The sequence below is a fragment of the Lissotriton vulgaris genome, chromosome 8 (assembly GCF_964263255.1).
Source record: "Lissotriton vulgaris chromosome 8, aLisVul1.2, whole genome shotgun sequence".
NCBI classification, from domain to species: Eukaryota; Metazoa; Chordata; class Amphibia; order Caudata; family Salamandridae; genus Lissotriton; species Lissotriton vulgaris.
This window is the reverse complement of record NC_141696.1, coordinates 1,532,388,124-1,532,403,396: the sequence shown is the minus strand read 5'-3', so window position 1 is coordinate 1,532,403,396 and position 15,273 is coordinate 1,532,388,124. Positions and strand designations below refer to the sequence as shown.

The 15,273-nt window shown below is 38.2% G+C and overlaps 3 non-coding genes across 3 annotated transcripts; all 3 read left to right on the top strand.

Annotated features, from left to right (window-relative positions):
* The first annotated feature begins 6,697 nt into the window (after positions 1-6,697).
* TRNAF-GAA (transfer RNA phenylalanine (anticodon GAA)) lies at positions 6,698-6,770 on the top strand. Its single transcript has one exon. It is a non-coding gene; the product is annotated as a tRNA-Phe (tRNA).
* A 2,254-nt stretch (positions 6,771-9,024) lies between these two features.
* On the top strand, positions 9,025-9,097 carry TRNAF-GAA (transfer RNA phenylalanine (anticodon GAA)). Its single transcript has one exon. It is a non-coding gene; the product is annotated as a tRNA-Phe (tRNA).
* Positions 9,098-14,261: 5,164 nt separating this feature from the next.
* On the top strand, positions 14,262-14,334 carry TRNAF-GAA (transfer RNA phenylalanine (anticodon GAA)). Its single transcript has one exon. It is a non-coding gene; the product is annotated as a tRNA-Phe (tRNA).
* The last annotated feature ends 939 nt before the right edge of the window (positions 14,335-15,273 follow it).

Genomic DNA, 15,273 nt, shown 5'->3' with positions numbered 1-15,273 from the left:
CCACCTCTCTTACCTTCAGGTTTGACAATGAATATTTCCCATTTCATGCTTTTTTGTAAAGTAAACTCTTGTCTGCATTACCTTCCACCTCCCCTTGAATACAGATGTCAGTAGTCAGATGACATTGCTTACCTACTCATGCCAAATATATCTGGTTAATATAGTGCTAGTCCATTCAGAGTTAAAAAAACAACTACCTAACCTGGATCCCAAAACTGCTATTTGCCCATTGCACCAGTTAATTGCGGAATGATACAGGACTCCTTAAAACATATCTCTACCATATGAGGTTAAAAATCCAGGTCCTGCATCTATTTTGTTAAATGGTTTAAATTAAAGTATGAAGACCACAGCTATAAGCAGGCCGCAATAGCTCATTTGGGAGAGCGTTAGTCTGAAGGTCTAAAGGTCCCTGGTTCAATCCCGGGTTTCGGCACAGTTGAGAGGTTCCTTGCTTCTAACAAAATAGGTCTTGGAATAAGCTGTAGTACTTTTTTCTCTATCAACATTTTTATCAACTGATCTACAAAATGATCAATTCAACATAGACTTTGCTTTCTGTCCTCTTTTTAAACTTTCTTCCACCTATCTTGCCTTCAGGTTTGACAATGAATGTTTCCCATTTCGTCCTTTTTTGTAAAGTAAACTCTTGTCTGCATCACATTCCACTTCCCCTTGAACACAGATGTCAGTAGTCAGATGACATTGCTTACCTACTCATGCCAAATATATCTAGGTAATATAGTGCTAGTCCATTCAGAGTTAAAAAAATAACTACCTAACCTGGATCCCAAAAATGCTATTTACCCATTGCACCAGTTAACTGGGGAATGATACAGGACTCCTTAAAACATATCTCTACCATATGAGGTTAAAAATCCAGGTTCTGCATCTATTTTGTTAAATGGTTCAAATTAAAGTATGAAGACCACAGCTATGAGAAGGCCGAAATAGCTCAGTTTGGAGAGCAATAGACTGAAGATCTAAAGGTCCCTGGTTCAATCCCGGGTTGCGGCACAGTTGAGAGGTTCCTTGCTTCTAACAAAATAGGTCTTGGAATCAGCTGTAGTACTATTTCTCTATTCATCAAATTTTTTCCAACTGATCTACAACACAATCAATTTAACATAGACTTTGCTTTATATCCTCCTTCTAAACTTGCTTCCACCTCTCTTACCTTCAGGTTTGACAATGAATATTTCCCATTTCATGCTTTTTTGTAAAGTAAACTCTTGTCTGCATTACCTTCCACTTCCCCTTGAACACAGATGTCAGTAGTCAGATGACATTGCTTACCTACTCATGCCAAATATATCTGGGTAATTAGTGCTAGTCCATTCAGAGTTAAAAAAACAACTACCTAACCTGGATCCCAAAAATGCTATTTACCCATTGCACCAGTTAACTAGGGAATGATACAGGACTCCTTAAAACATATCTCTACCATATGAGGTTAAAAATCCAGGTCCTGCATCTATTTTGTTAAATGGTTTAAATTAAAGTATGAAGACCCCAGCTATCAGAAGGCCGAAATAGTTAAGTTGGGAGAGCGTTAGACTGAAGATCTAAAGGTCCCTGGTTCAATCCCGGGTTTCGGCACAGTTTAGAGGTTCCTTGCTTCTAACAAAATAGGTCTTGGAATCAGCTGTAGTACTTTTTTTTCTATCAACTGATCTACAAAATGATCAATTCAACATAGACTTTGCTTTCTGTCCTCCTTTTAAACTTTCTTCCACCTATCTTGCCTTCAGGTTTGACTATGAATGTTTTCCATTTCGTCCTTTTTTGTAAAGTAAACTCTTGTCTGCATCACATTCCACTTCCCCTTGAACACAGATGTCAGTAGTCAGATGACATTGCTTACCTACTCATGCCAAATATATCTGGGTAATATAGTGCTAGTCCATTCAGAGTTAAAAAAACAACTACCTAACCTGGATCCCCAAAATGCTATTTACCCATTGCACCAGTTAACTGTGGAATGATACAGGACTCCTTAAAACATATCTCTACCATATGAGGTTAAAAATCCAGGTCCTGCATCTATTTTGTTAAATGGTTCAAATTAAAGTATGAAGACACCAGCTATCAGAAGGCTGAAATAGCTCAGTTGGGAGAGCGTTAGACTGAAGATCTAAAGGTCCCTGGTTCAGTCCCGGGTTTCGTCACAGTTGAGAGGTTCCTTGCTTCTAACAAAATAGGTCTTGGAATCATCTTTAGTACTTTTTTCTCTATTAACATTTTTATCAACTGATCTACAAAATGATCAATTCAACATAGACTTTGCTTTCTGTCCTCCTTTTAAACTTTCTTCCACCTATCTTGCCTTCAGGTTTGACTATGAATGTTTTCCATTTCGTCCTTTTTTGTAAAGTAAACTCTTGTCTGCATCACATTCCACTTCCCCTTGAACACAGATGTCAGTAGTCAGATGACATTGCTTACTTACTCATGCCAAATATATCTAGGTAATATAGTGCTAGTCCATTCAGAGTTAAAAAAACAACGACCTAACCTGGATCCCAAAAATGCTATTTACCCATTGCACCAGTTAACTGGGGAATGATACAGGACTCCTTAAAACATATCTCTACCATATGAGGTTAAAAATCCAGGTCCTGCATCTATTTTGTTAAATGGTTTAAATTAAAGTATGAAGACCCCAGCTATAAGAAGGCCGAAATAGCTCAGTTGGGAGAGCGTTAGACTGAAGATCTAAAGGTCCCTCGTTCAATCCTGGGTTTCGGCACAGTTGAGAGGTTCCTTGCTTCTAACAAAATAGGTCTTGGAATCAGCTGTAGTACTTTTTCTCTATTCATCAAATTGTTTCCAACTGATCTACAACACAATCAATTTAACATAGACTTTGCTTTATGTCCTCCTTCTAAACTTGCTTCCACCTCTCTTACCTTCAGGTTTGACAATGAATATTTCCCATTCATGCTTTTTTGTAAAGTAAACTCTTGTCTGCATTACCTTCCACCTCCCCTTGAATACAGATGTCAGTAGTCAGATGACATTGCTTACCTACTCATGCCAAATATATCTGGGTAATATAGTGCTAGTCCATTCAGAGTTAAAAAAACAACTACCTAACCTGGATCCCAAAACTGCTATTTGCCCATTGCACCAGTTAATTGCGGAATGATACAGGACTCCTTAAAACATATCTCTACCATATGAGGTTAAAAATCCAGGTCCTGCATCTATTTTGTTAAATGGTTTAAATTAAAGTATGAAGACCACAGCTATAAGCAGGCCGCAATAGCTCAGTTGGGAGAGCGTTAGACTGAAGATCTAAAGGTCCCTGGTTCAATCCCGGGTTTCGGCACAGTTCAGAGGTTCCTTGCTTCTAGCAAAATAGGTCTTGGAATCAGCTGTAGTACTTTTTTCTCTATCAACATTTTTATCAACTGATCTACAAAATGATCAATTCAACATAGACTTTGCTTTCTGCCCTCCTTTTAAACTTTCTTCCACCTATCTTGCCTTCAGGTTTGACAATGAATGTTTCCCATTTCATCCTTTTTTGTAAAGTAAACTCTTGTCTGCATCACATTCCACTTCCCCTTGAACACAGATGTCAGTAGTCAGATGACATTGCTTACCTACTCATGCCAAATATATCTAGGTAATATAGTGCTAGTCCATTTCGAGTTAAAAAAACAGCTACCTAACCTGGATCCCAAAAATGCTATTTACCCATTGCACCAGTTAACTGGGGAATGATACAGGACTCCTTAAAACATATCTCTACCATATGAGGTTAAAAATCCAGGTCCTGCATCTATTTTGTTAAATGGTTTAAATTAAAGTATGAAGACCACAGCTATAAGCAGGCCGAAATAGCTCAGTTGGGAGAGCGTTAGACTGAAGCTCTAAAGGTCCCTGATTCAATCCCGGGTTTTGGCACAGTTGAGAGGTTCCTTGCTTCTAACAAAATAGGTCTTGGAATCAGCTGTAGTACTTTTTCTCTATTCATCAAATTTTTTCCAACTGATCTACAACACAATCAATTTAACATAGACTTTGATTTATGTCCTCCTTCTAAACTTGCTTCCACCTCTCTTACCTTCAGGTTTGACAATGAATATTTCCCATTTCATGCTTTTTTGTAAAGTAAACTCTTGTCTGCATTACCTTCCACTTCCCCTTGAACACAGATGTCAGTAGTCAGATGACATTGCTTACCTACTCATGCCAAATATATCTGGGTAATATAGTGCTAGTCCATTCAGAGTTAAAAAAACAACTACCTAACCTGGATCCCAAAAATGCTATTTACCCATTGCACCAGTTAATTGCGGAATGATACAGGACTCCTTAAAACATATCTCACCATATGAGGTTAAAAATCCAGGTCCTGCATCTATTTTGTTAAATGGTTTAAATTAAAGTATGAAGACCACAGCTATAAGCAGGCCAAAATAGCTAAGCTGGGAGAGCGTTAGACTGAAGATCTAAAGGTCCCTGGTTCAATCCTGGGTTTCGGCACAGTTGAGAGGTTCCTTGCTTCTAACAATATAGGTCTTGGAATCAGCTGTAGTACTTTTTTCTCTATCAACATTTTTATATACTGATCTACAAAATGATCAATTCAACATAGACTTTGCTTTCTGTCCTCCTTTTAAACTTTCTTCCACCTATCTTGCCTTCAGGTTTGACTATGAATGTTTTCCATTTTGTTCTTTTTTGTAAAGTAAACTCTTGTCTGCATCACATTCCACTTCCCCTTGAACACAGATGTCAGTAGTCAGATGACATTGCTTACCTACTCATGCCAAATATATCTGGGTAATATAGTGCTAGTCCATTCAGAGTTAAAAAAACAACTACCTAACCTGGATCCCAAAAATGCTATTTACCCATTGCACCAGTTAACTGGGGAATGATACAGGACTCCTTAAAACATAAATCTACCATATGAGGTTAAAAATCCAGGTCCTGCATCTATTTTGTTAAATGGTTCAAATTAAAGTATGAAGACCCCAGCTATCAGAAGGCCGAAATAGCTCAGTTGGCCGAGCGTTAGACTGAAGATCTAAAGGTCCCTGGTTGAATCCCGGGTTTCGGCACAGTTGAGAGGTTCCTTGCTTCTAACAAAATAGGTCTTGGGATCAGCTGTAGTTCTTTTTCTCTATTCATCAAATTTTTTCCAACTGATCTACAACACAATCAATTTAACATAGACTTTGCTTTATGTCCTCCTTCTAAACTTGCTTCCACCTCTCTTACCTTCAGGTTTGACAATGAATATTTCCCATTTCATGCTTTTTTGTAAAGTAAACTCTTGTCTGCATTACCTTCCACTTCCCCATGAACACAGATGTCAGTAGTCAGATGACATTGCTTACCTACTCATGCCAAATATATCTGGGTAATATAGTGCTAGTCCATTCAGAGTTAAAAAAACAACTACCTAACCTGGATCCAAAAAATGCTATTTACCCATTGCACCAGTTAATTGCGGAATGATACAGGACTCCTTAAAACATATCTCTACCATATGAGGTTAAAAATCCAGGTCCTGCATCTATTTTGTTAAATGGTTTAAATTAAAGTATGAAGACCACAGGTATAAGCAGGCCGAAATAGCTCAGTTGGGAGAGCGTTAGACTGAAGATCTAAAGGTCCCTGGTTCAATCCTGGGTTTCGGCACAGTTGAGAGGTTCCTTGCTTCTAACAAAATAGGTCTTGGAATCAGCTGTAGTACTTTTTCTCTATTCATCAAATTTTTTCCAACTGATCTACAACACAATCAATTTAACATAGACTTTGCTTTATGTCCTCCTTCTAAACTTGCTTCCACCTCTCTTACCTTCAGGTTTGACAATGAATATTTCCCATTTCATGCTTTTTTGTAAAGTAAACTCTTGTCTGCATTACCTTCCACTTCCCCTTGAACACAGATGTCAGTAGTCAGATGACATTGCTTACCTACTCATGCCAAATATATCTGGATCCCAAAAATGCTATTTACCCATTGCACCAGTTAATTGCGGAATGATACAGGACTCCTTAAAACATATCTCACCATATGAGGTTAAAAATCCAGGTCCTGCATCTATTTTGTTAAATGGTTTAAATTAAACTATGAAGACCACAGCTATAAGCAGGCCGAAATAGCTAAGTTGGGAGAGCGTTAGACTGAAGATCTAAAGGTCCCTGGTTCAATCCCGGGTTTCGGCACAGTTGAGAGGTTCCTTGCTTCTAACAAAATAGATCTTGGAATCAGCTGTAGTACTTTTTTCTCAATCAACATTTTTATCAACTGATCTACAAAATGATCAATTCAACATAGACTTTGCTTTCTGTCCTCCTTTTAAACTTTCTTCCACCTATCTTGCCTTCAGGTTTGACTATGAATGTTTTCCATTTCGTCCTTTTTTGTAAAGTAAACTCTTGTCTGCATCACATTCCACTTCCCCTTGAACACAGATGTCAGTAGTCAGATGACATTGCTTACCTACTCATGCCAAATATATCTGGGTAATATAGTGCTAGTCCATTCAGAGTTAAAAAAACAACTACCTAACATGGATCCCAAAAATGCTATTTACCCATTGCACCAGTTAACTGGGGAATGATACAGGACTCCTTAAAACATATCTCTACCATATGAGGTTAAAAATCCAGGTCCTGCATCTATTTTGTTAAATGGTTCAAATTAAAGTATGAAGACCCCAGCTATCAGAAGGCCGAAATAGCTCAGTTGGGAGAGCGTTAGACTGAAGATCTAAAGGTCCCTGGTTCAATCCCGGGTTTCGGCACAGTTGAGAGGTTCCTTGCTTCTAACTAAACAGGTCTTGGAATCAGCTGTAGTACTTTTTTCTCTATCAACATTTTTACAAACTGATCTACAAAATGATCAATTCAACATAGACTTTGCTTTCTGTCCTCCTTTTAAACTTTCTTCCACCTATCTTGCCTTCAGGTTTGACAATGAATGTTTCCCATTTCGTCCTTTTTTGTAAAGTAAACTCTTGTCTGCATCACATTCCACTTCCCCTTGAACACAGATGTCAGTAGTCAGATGACATTGCTTACCTACTCATGCCAAATATATCTAGGTAATATAGTGCTAGTCCATTCAGAGTTAAAAAAACAACTACCTAACCTGGATCCCAAAAATGCTATTTACCCATTGCACCAGTTAACTGGGGAATGATACAGGCCTCCTTAAAACATATCTCTACCATATGAGGTTAAAAATCCAGGTCCTGCATCTATTTTGTTAAATGGTTTAAATTAAAGTATGAAGACCCCAGCTATAAGCAGGCCGAAATAGCTCAGCTGGGAGAGCGTTAGACTGAAGATCTAAAGGTCCCTGGTTCAATCCTGGGTTTCGGCACAGTTGAGAGGTTCCTTGCTTCTAACAAAATAGGTCTTGGAATCAGCTGTAGTACTTTTTCTCTATTCATCAAATTTTTTCCAACTGATCTACAACACAATCAATTTAACATAGACTTTGCTTTATATCCTCCTTCTAAACTTGCTTCCACCTCTCTTACCTTCAGGTTTGACAATGAATATTTCCCATTTCATGCTTTTTTGTAAAGTAAACTCTCGTCTGCATTACCTTCCACTTCCCCTTGAACACAGATGTCAGTAGTCAGATGACATTGCTTACCTACTCATGCCAAATATATCTGGGTAATATAGTGCTAGTCCATTCAGAGTTAAAAAAACAACTACCTAACCTGGATCCCAAAAATGCTATTTACCCATTGCACCAGTTAATTGCGGAATGATACAGGACTCCTTAAAACATATCTCACCATATGAGGTTAAAAATCCAGGTCCTGCATCTATTTTGTTAAATGGTTTAAATTAAAGTATGAAGACCACAGCTATAAGCAGGCCAAAATAGCTAAGCTGGGAGAGCGTTAGACTGAAGATCTAAAGGTCCTTGGTTCAATCCCGGGTTTCGGCACAGTTGAGAGGTTCCTTGCTTCTAACAAAATAGGTCTTGGAATCAGCTGTAGTACTTTTTTCTCTATCAACATTTTTATCAACTGATCTACAAAATGATCAATTCAACATAGACTTTGCTTTCTGTCCTCCTTTTAAACTTTCTTCCACCTATCTTGCCTTCAGGTTTGACTATGAATGTTTTCCATTTTGTCCTTTTTTGTAAAGTAAACTTTTGTCTGCATCACATTCCACTTCCCCTTGAACACAGATGTCAGTAGTCAGATGACATTGCTTACCTACTCATGCCAAATATATCTGGGTAATATAGTGCTAGTCCATTCAGAGTTAAAAAAACAACTACCTAACCTGGATCCCAAAAATGCTATTTACCCATTGCACCAGTTAACTGGGGAATGATACAGGACTCCTTAAAACATATCTCTACCATATGAGGTTAAAAATCCAGGTCCTGCATCTATTTTGTTAAATGGTTCAAATTAAAGTATGAAGACCCCAGCTATCAGAAGGCCGAAATAGCTCAGTTGGCCGAGCGTTAGACTGAAGATCTAAAGGTCCCTGGTTCAATCCCGGGTTTCGGCACAGTTGAGAGGTTCCTTGCTTCTAACAAAATAGGTCTTGGGATCAGCTGTAGTTCTTTTTCTCTATTTATCAAATTTTTTCCAACTGATCTACAACACAATCAATTTAACATAGACTTTGCTTTATGTCCTCCTTCTAAACTTGCTTCCACCTCTCTTACCTTCAGGTTTGACAATGAATATTTCCCATTTCATGCTTTTTTGTAAAGTAAACTCTTGTCTGCATTACCTTCCACTTCCCCTTGAACACAGATGTCAGTAGTCAGATGACATTGCTTACCTACTCATGCCAAATATATCTGGGTAATATAGTGCTAGTCCATTCAGAGTTAAAAAAACAACTACCTAACCTGGATCCAAAAAATGCTATTTACCCATTGCACCAGTTAATTGCGGAATGATACAGGACTCCTTAAAACATATCTCTACCATATGAGGTTAAAAATCCAGGTCCTGCATCTATTTTGTTAAATGGTTTAAATTAAAGTATGAAGACCACAGCTATAAGCAGGCCGAAATAGCTCAGTTGGGAGAGCGTTAGACTGAAGATCTAAAGGTCCCTGGTTCAATCCCGGGTTTCGGCACAGTTGAGAGGTTCCTTGCTTCTAACAAAATAGGTCTTGGAATCAGCTGTAGTACTTTTTCTCTATTCATCAAATTTTTTCCAACTGATCTACAACACAATCAATTTAACATAGACTTTGCTTTATGTCCTCCTTCTAAACTTGCTTCCACCTCTCTTACCTTCAGGTTTGACAATGAATATTTCCCATTTCATGCTTTTTTGTAAAGTAAACTCTTGTCTGCATTACCTTCCACCTCCCCTTGAATACAGATGTCAGTAGTCAGATGACATTGCTTACCTACTCATGCCAAATATATCTGGGTAATATAGTGCTAGTCCATTCAGAGTTAAAAAAACAACTACCTAACCTGGATCCCAAAACTGCTATTTGCCCATTGCACCAGTTAATTGCGGAATGATACAGGACTCCTTAAAACATATCTCTACCATATGAGGTTAAAAATCCAGGTCCTGCATCTATTTTGTTAAATGGTTTAAATTAAAGTATGAAGACCACAGCTATAAGCAGGCCGCAATAGCTCAGTTGGGAGAGCGTTAGACTGAAGATCTAAAGGTCCCTGGTTCAATCCCGGGTTTCGGCACAGTTCAGAGGTTCCTTGCTTCTAACAAAATAGGTCTTGGAATCAGCTGTAGTACTTTTTTCTCTATCAACATTTTTATCAACTGATCTACAAAATGATCAATTCAACATAGACTTTGCTTTCTGTCCTCCTTTTAAACTTCCTTCCACCTATCTTGCCTTCAGGTTTGACAATGAATGTTTCCCATTTCGTCCTTTTTTGTAAAGTAAACTCTTGTCTGCATCACATTCCACTTTCCCTTGAACACAGATGTCAGTAGTCAGATGACATTGCTTACCTACTCATGCCAAATATATCTAGGTAATATAGTGCTAGTCCATTTCGAGTTAAAAAAACAACTACCTAACCTGGATCCTAAAAATGCTATTTACCCATTGCACCAGTTAACTGGGGAATGATACAGGACTCCTTAAAACATATCTCTACCATATGAGGTTAAAAATCCAGGTCCTGCATCTATTTTGTTAAATGGTTTAAATTAAAGTATGAAGACCACAGCTATAAGCAGGCCGAAATATCTCAGTTGGGAGAGCGTTAGACTGAAGCTCTAAAGGTCCCTGATTCAATCCCGGGTTTCGGCACAGTTGAGAGGTTCCTTGCTTCTAACAAAATAGGTCTTGGAATCAGCTGTAGTACTTTTTCTCTATTCATCAAATTTTTTCCAACTGATCTACAACACAATCAATTTAACATAGACTTTGATTTATGTCCTCCTTCTAAACTTGCTTCCACCTCTCTTACCTTCAGGTTTGACAATGAATATTTCCCATTTCATGCTTTTTTGTAAAGTAAACTCTTGTCTGCATTACCTTCCACTTCCCCTTGAACACAGATGTCAGTAGTCAGATGACATTGCTTACCTACTCATGCCAAATATATCTGGGTAATATAGTGCTAGTCCATTCAGAGTTAAAAAAACAACTACCTAACCTGGATCCAAAAAATGCTATTTACCCATTGTACCAGTTAATTGCGGAATGATACAGGACTCCTTAAAACATATCTCTACCATATGAGGTTAAAAATCCAGGTCCTGCATCTATTTTGTTAAATAGTTTAAATTAAAGTATGAAGACCACAGCTATAAGCAGGCCGCAATAGCTCAGTTGGGAGAGCGTTAGACTGAAGATCTAAAGGTCCCTGGTTCCATCCCGGGTTTCGGCACAGTTGAGAGGTTCCTTGCTTCTAACAAAATAGGTCTTGGAATCAGCTGTAGTACTTTTTTCTCTATCAACATTTTTATCAACTGATCTACAAAATGATCAATTCAACATAGACTTTGCTTTCTGTCCTCCTTTTAAACTTTCTTCCACCTATCTTGCCTTCAGGTTTGACAATGAATGTTTCCCATTTCGTCCTTTTTTGTAAAGTAAACTCTTGTCTGCATCACATTCCACTTCCCCTTGAACACAGATGTCAGTAGTCAGATGACATTGCTTACCTACTCATGCCAAATATATCTAGGTAATATAGTGCTAGTCCATTCAGAGTTAAAAAAACAACGACCTAACCTGGATCCCAAAAATGCTATTTACCCATTGCACCAGTTAACTGGGGAATGATACAGGCCTCCTTAAAACATATCTCTACCATATGAGGTTAAAAATCCAGGTCCTGCATCTATTTTGTTAAATGGTTTAAATTAAAGTATGAAGACCCCAGCTTTAAGAAGGCCGAAATAGCTCAGTTGGGAGAGCGTTAGACTGAAGATCTAAAGGTCCCTGGTTCAATCCTGAGTTTCGGCACAGTTGAGAGGTTCCTTGCTTCTAACAAAATAGGTCTTGGAATCAGCTGTAGTACTTTTTCTCTATTCATCAAATTTTTTCCAACTGATCTACAACACAATCAATTTAACATAGACTTTGCTTTATGTCCTCCTTCTAAACTTGCTTCCACCTCTCTTACCTTCAGGTTTGACAATGAATATTTCCCATTCATGCTTTTTTGTAAAGTAAACTCTTGTCTGCATTACCTTCCACCTCCCCTTGAATACAGATGTCAGTAGTCAGATGACATTGCTTACCTACTCATGCCAAATATATCTGGGTAATATAGTGCTAGTCCATTCAGAGTTAAAAAAACAACTACCTAACCTGGATCCCAAAACTGCTATTTGCCCATTGCACCAGTTAATTGCGGAATGATACAGGACTCCTTAAAACATATCTCTACCATATGAGGTTGAAAATCCAGGTCCTGCATCTATTTTGTTAAATGGTTTAAATTAAAGTATGAAGACCACAGCTATAAGCAGGCTGCAATAGCTCAGTTGGGAGAGCGTTAGACTGAAGATCTAAAGGTCCCTGGTTCAATCCCGGGTTTCGGCACAGTTCAGAGGTTCCTTGCTTCTAGCAAAATAGGTCTTGGAATCAGCTGTAGTACTTTTTTCTCTATCAACATTTTTATCAACTGATCTACAAAATGATCAATTCAACATAGACTTTGCTTTCTGTCCTCCTTTTAAACTTTCTTCCACCTATCTTGCCTTCAGGTTTGACAATGAATGTTTCCCATTTCATCCTTTTTTGTAAAGTAAACTCTTGTCTGCATCACATTCCACTTCCCCTTGAACACAGATGTCAGTAGTCAGATGACATTGCTTACCTACTCATGCCAAATATATCTAGGTAATATAGTGCTAGTCCATTTCGAGTTAAAAAAACAGCTACCTAACCTGGATCCCAAAAATGCTATTTACCCATTGCACCAGTTAACTGGGGAATGATACAGGACTCCTTAAAACATATCTCTACCATATGAGGTTAAAAATCCAGGTCCTGCATCTATTTTGTTAAATGGTTTAAATTAAAGTATGAAGACCACAGCTATAAGCAGGCCGAAATAGCTCAGTTGGGAGAGCGTTAGACTGAAGCTCTAAAGGTCCCTGATTCAATCCCGGGTTTCGGCACAGTTGAGAGGTTCCTTGCTTCTAACAAAATAGGTCTTGGAATCAGCTGTAGTACTTTTCCTCTATTCATCAAATTTTTTCCAACTGATCTACAACACAATCAATTTAACATAGACTTTGATTTATGTCCTCCTTCTAAACTTGCTTCCACCTCTCTTACCTTCAGGTTTGACAATGAATATTTCCCATTTCATGCTTTTTTGTAAAGTAAACTCTTGTCTGCATTACCTTCCACTTCCCCTTGAACACAGATGTCAGTAGTCAGATGACATTGCTTACCTACTCATGCCAAATATATCTGGGTAATATAGTGCTAGTCCATTCAGAGTTAAAAAAACAACTACCTAACCTGGATCCCAAAAATGCTATTTACCCATTGCACCAGTTAATTGCGGAATGATACAGGACTCCTTAAAACATATCTCACCATATGAGGTTAAAAATCCAGGTCCTGCATCTATTTTGTTAAATGGTTTAAATTAAAGTATGAAGACCACAGCTATAAGCAGGCCAAAATAGCTAAGCTGGGAGAGCGTTAGACTGAAGATCTAAAGGTCCCTAGTTCAATCCCGGGTTTCGGCACAGTTGAGAGGTTCCTTGCTTCTAACAAAATAGGTCTTGGAATCAGCTGTAGTACTTTTTTCTCTATCAACATTTTTATCAACTGATCTACAAAATGATCAATTCAACATAGACTTTGCTTTCTGTCCTCCTTTTAAACTTTCTTCCACCTATCTCGCCTTCAGGTTTGACTATGAATGTTTTCCATTTTGTCCTTTTTTGTAAAGTAAACTCTTGTCTGCATCACATTCCACTTCCCCTTGAACACAGATGTCAGTAGTCAGATGACATTGCTTACCTACTCATGCCAAATATATCTGGGTAATATAGTGCTAGTCCATTCAGAGTTAAAAAAACAACTACCTAACCTGGATCCCAAAAATGCTATTTACCCATTGCACCAGTTAACTGGGGAATGATACAGGACTCCTTAAAACATATCTCTACCATATGAGGTTAAAAATCCAGGTCCTGCATCTATTTTGTTAAATGGTTCAAATTAAAGTATGAAGACCCCAGCTATCAGAAGGCCGAAATAGCTCAGTTGGCCGAGCGTTAGACTGAAGATCTAAAGGTCCCTGGTTGAATCCCGGGTTTCGGCACAGTTGAGAGGTTCCTTGCTTCTAACAAAATAGGTCTTGGGATCAGCTGTAGTTCTTTTTCTCTATTCATCAAATTTTTTCCAACTGATCTACAACACAATCAATTTAACATAGTCTTTGCTTTATGTCCTCCTTCTAAACTTGCTTCCACCTCTCTTACCTTCAGGTTTGACAATGAATATTTCCCATTTCATGCTTTTTTGTAAAGTAAACTCTTGTCTGCATTACCTTCCACTTCCCCTTGAACACAGATGTCAGTAGTCAGATGACATTGCTTACCTACTCATGCCAAATATATCTGGGTAATATAGTGCTAGTCCATTCAGAGTTAAAAAAACAACTACCTAACCTGGATCCAAAAAATGCTATTTACCCATTGCACCAGTTAATTGCGGAATGATACAGGACTCCTTAAAACATATCTCTACCATATGAGGTTAAAAATCCAGGTCCTGCATCTATTTTGTTAAATGGTTTAAATTAAAGTATGAAGACCACAGGTATAAGCAGGCCGAAATAGCTCAGTTGGGAGAGCGTTAGACTGAAGATCTAAAGGTCCCTGGTTCAATCCCGGGTTTCGGCACAGTTGAGAGGTTCCTTGCTTCTAACAAAATAGGTCTTGGAATCAGCTGTAGTACTTTTTCTCTATTCATCAAATTTTTTCCAACTGATCTACAACACAATCAATTTAACATAGACTTTGCTTTATGTCCTCCTTCTAAACTTGCTTCCACCTCTCTTACCTTCAGGTTTGACAATGAATATTTCCCATTTCATGCTTTTTTGTAAAGTAAACTCTTGTCTGCATTACCTTCCACCTCCCCTTGAATACAGATGTCAGTAGTCAGATGACATTGCTTACCTACTCATGCCAAATATATCTGGATCCCAAAAATGCTATTTACCCATTGCACCAGTTAATTGCGGAATGATACAGGACTCCTTAAAACATATCTCACCATATGAGGTTAAAAATCCAGGTCCTGCATCTATTTTGTTAAATGGTTTAAATTAAAGTATGAAGACCACAGCTATAAGCAGGCCGAAATAGCTAAGCTGGGAGAGCGTTAGACTGAAGATCTAAAGGTCCCTGGTTCAATCCCGGGTTTCGGCACAGTTGAGAGGTTCCTTGCTTCTAACAAAATAGGTCTTGGAATCAGCTGTAGTACTTTTTTCTCTATCAACATTTTTATCAACTGATCTACAAAATGATCAATTCAACATAGACTTTGCTTTCTGTCCTCCTTTTAAACTTTCTTCCACCTATCTTGCCTTCAGGTTTGACAATGAATGTTTCCCATTTCGTCCTTTTTTGTAAAGTAAACTCTTGTCTGCATCACATTCCACTTCCCCTTGAACACAGATGTCAGTAGTCAGATGACATTGCTTACCTACTCATGCCAAATATATCTAGGTAATATAGTGCTAGTCCATTCAGAGTTAAAAAAACAACTACCTAACCTGGATCCCAAAAATGCTATTTACCCATTGCACCAGTTAACTGGGGAATGATACAGGCCTC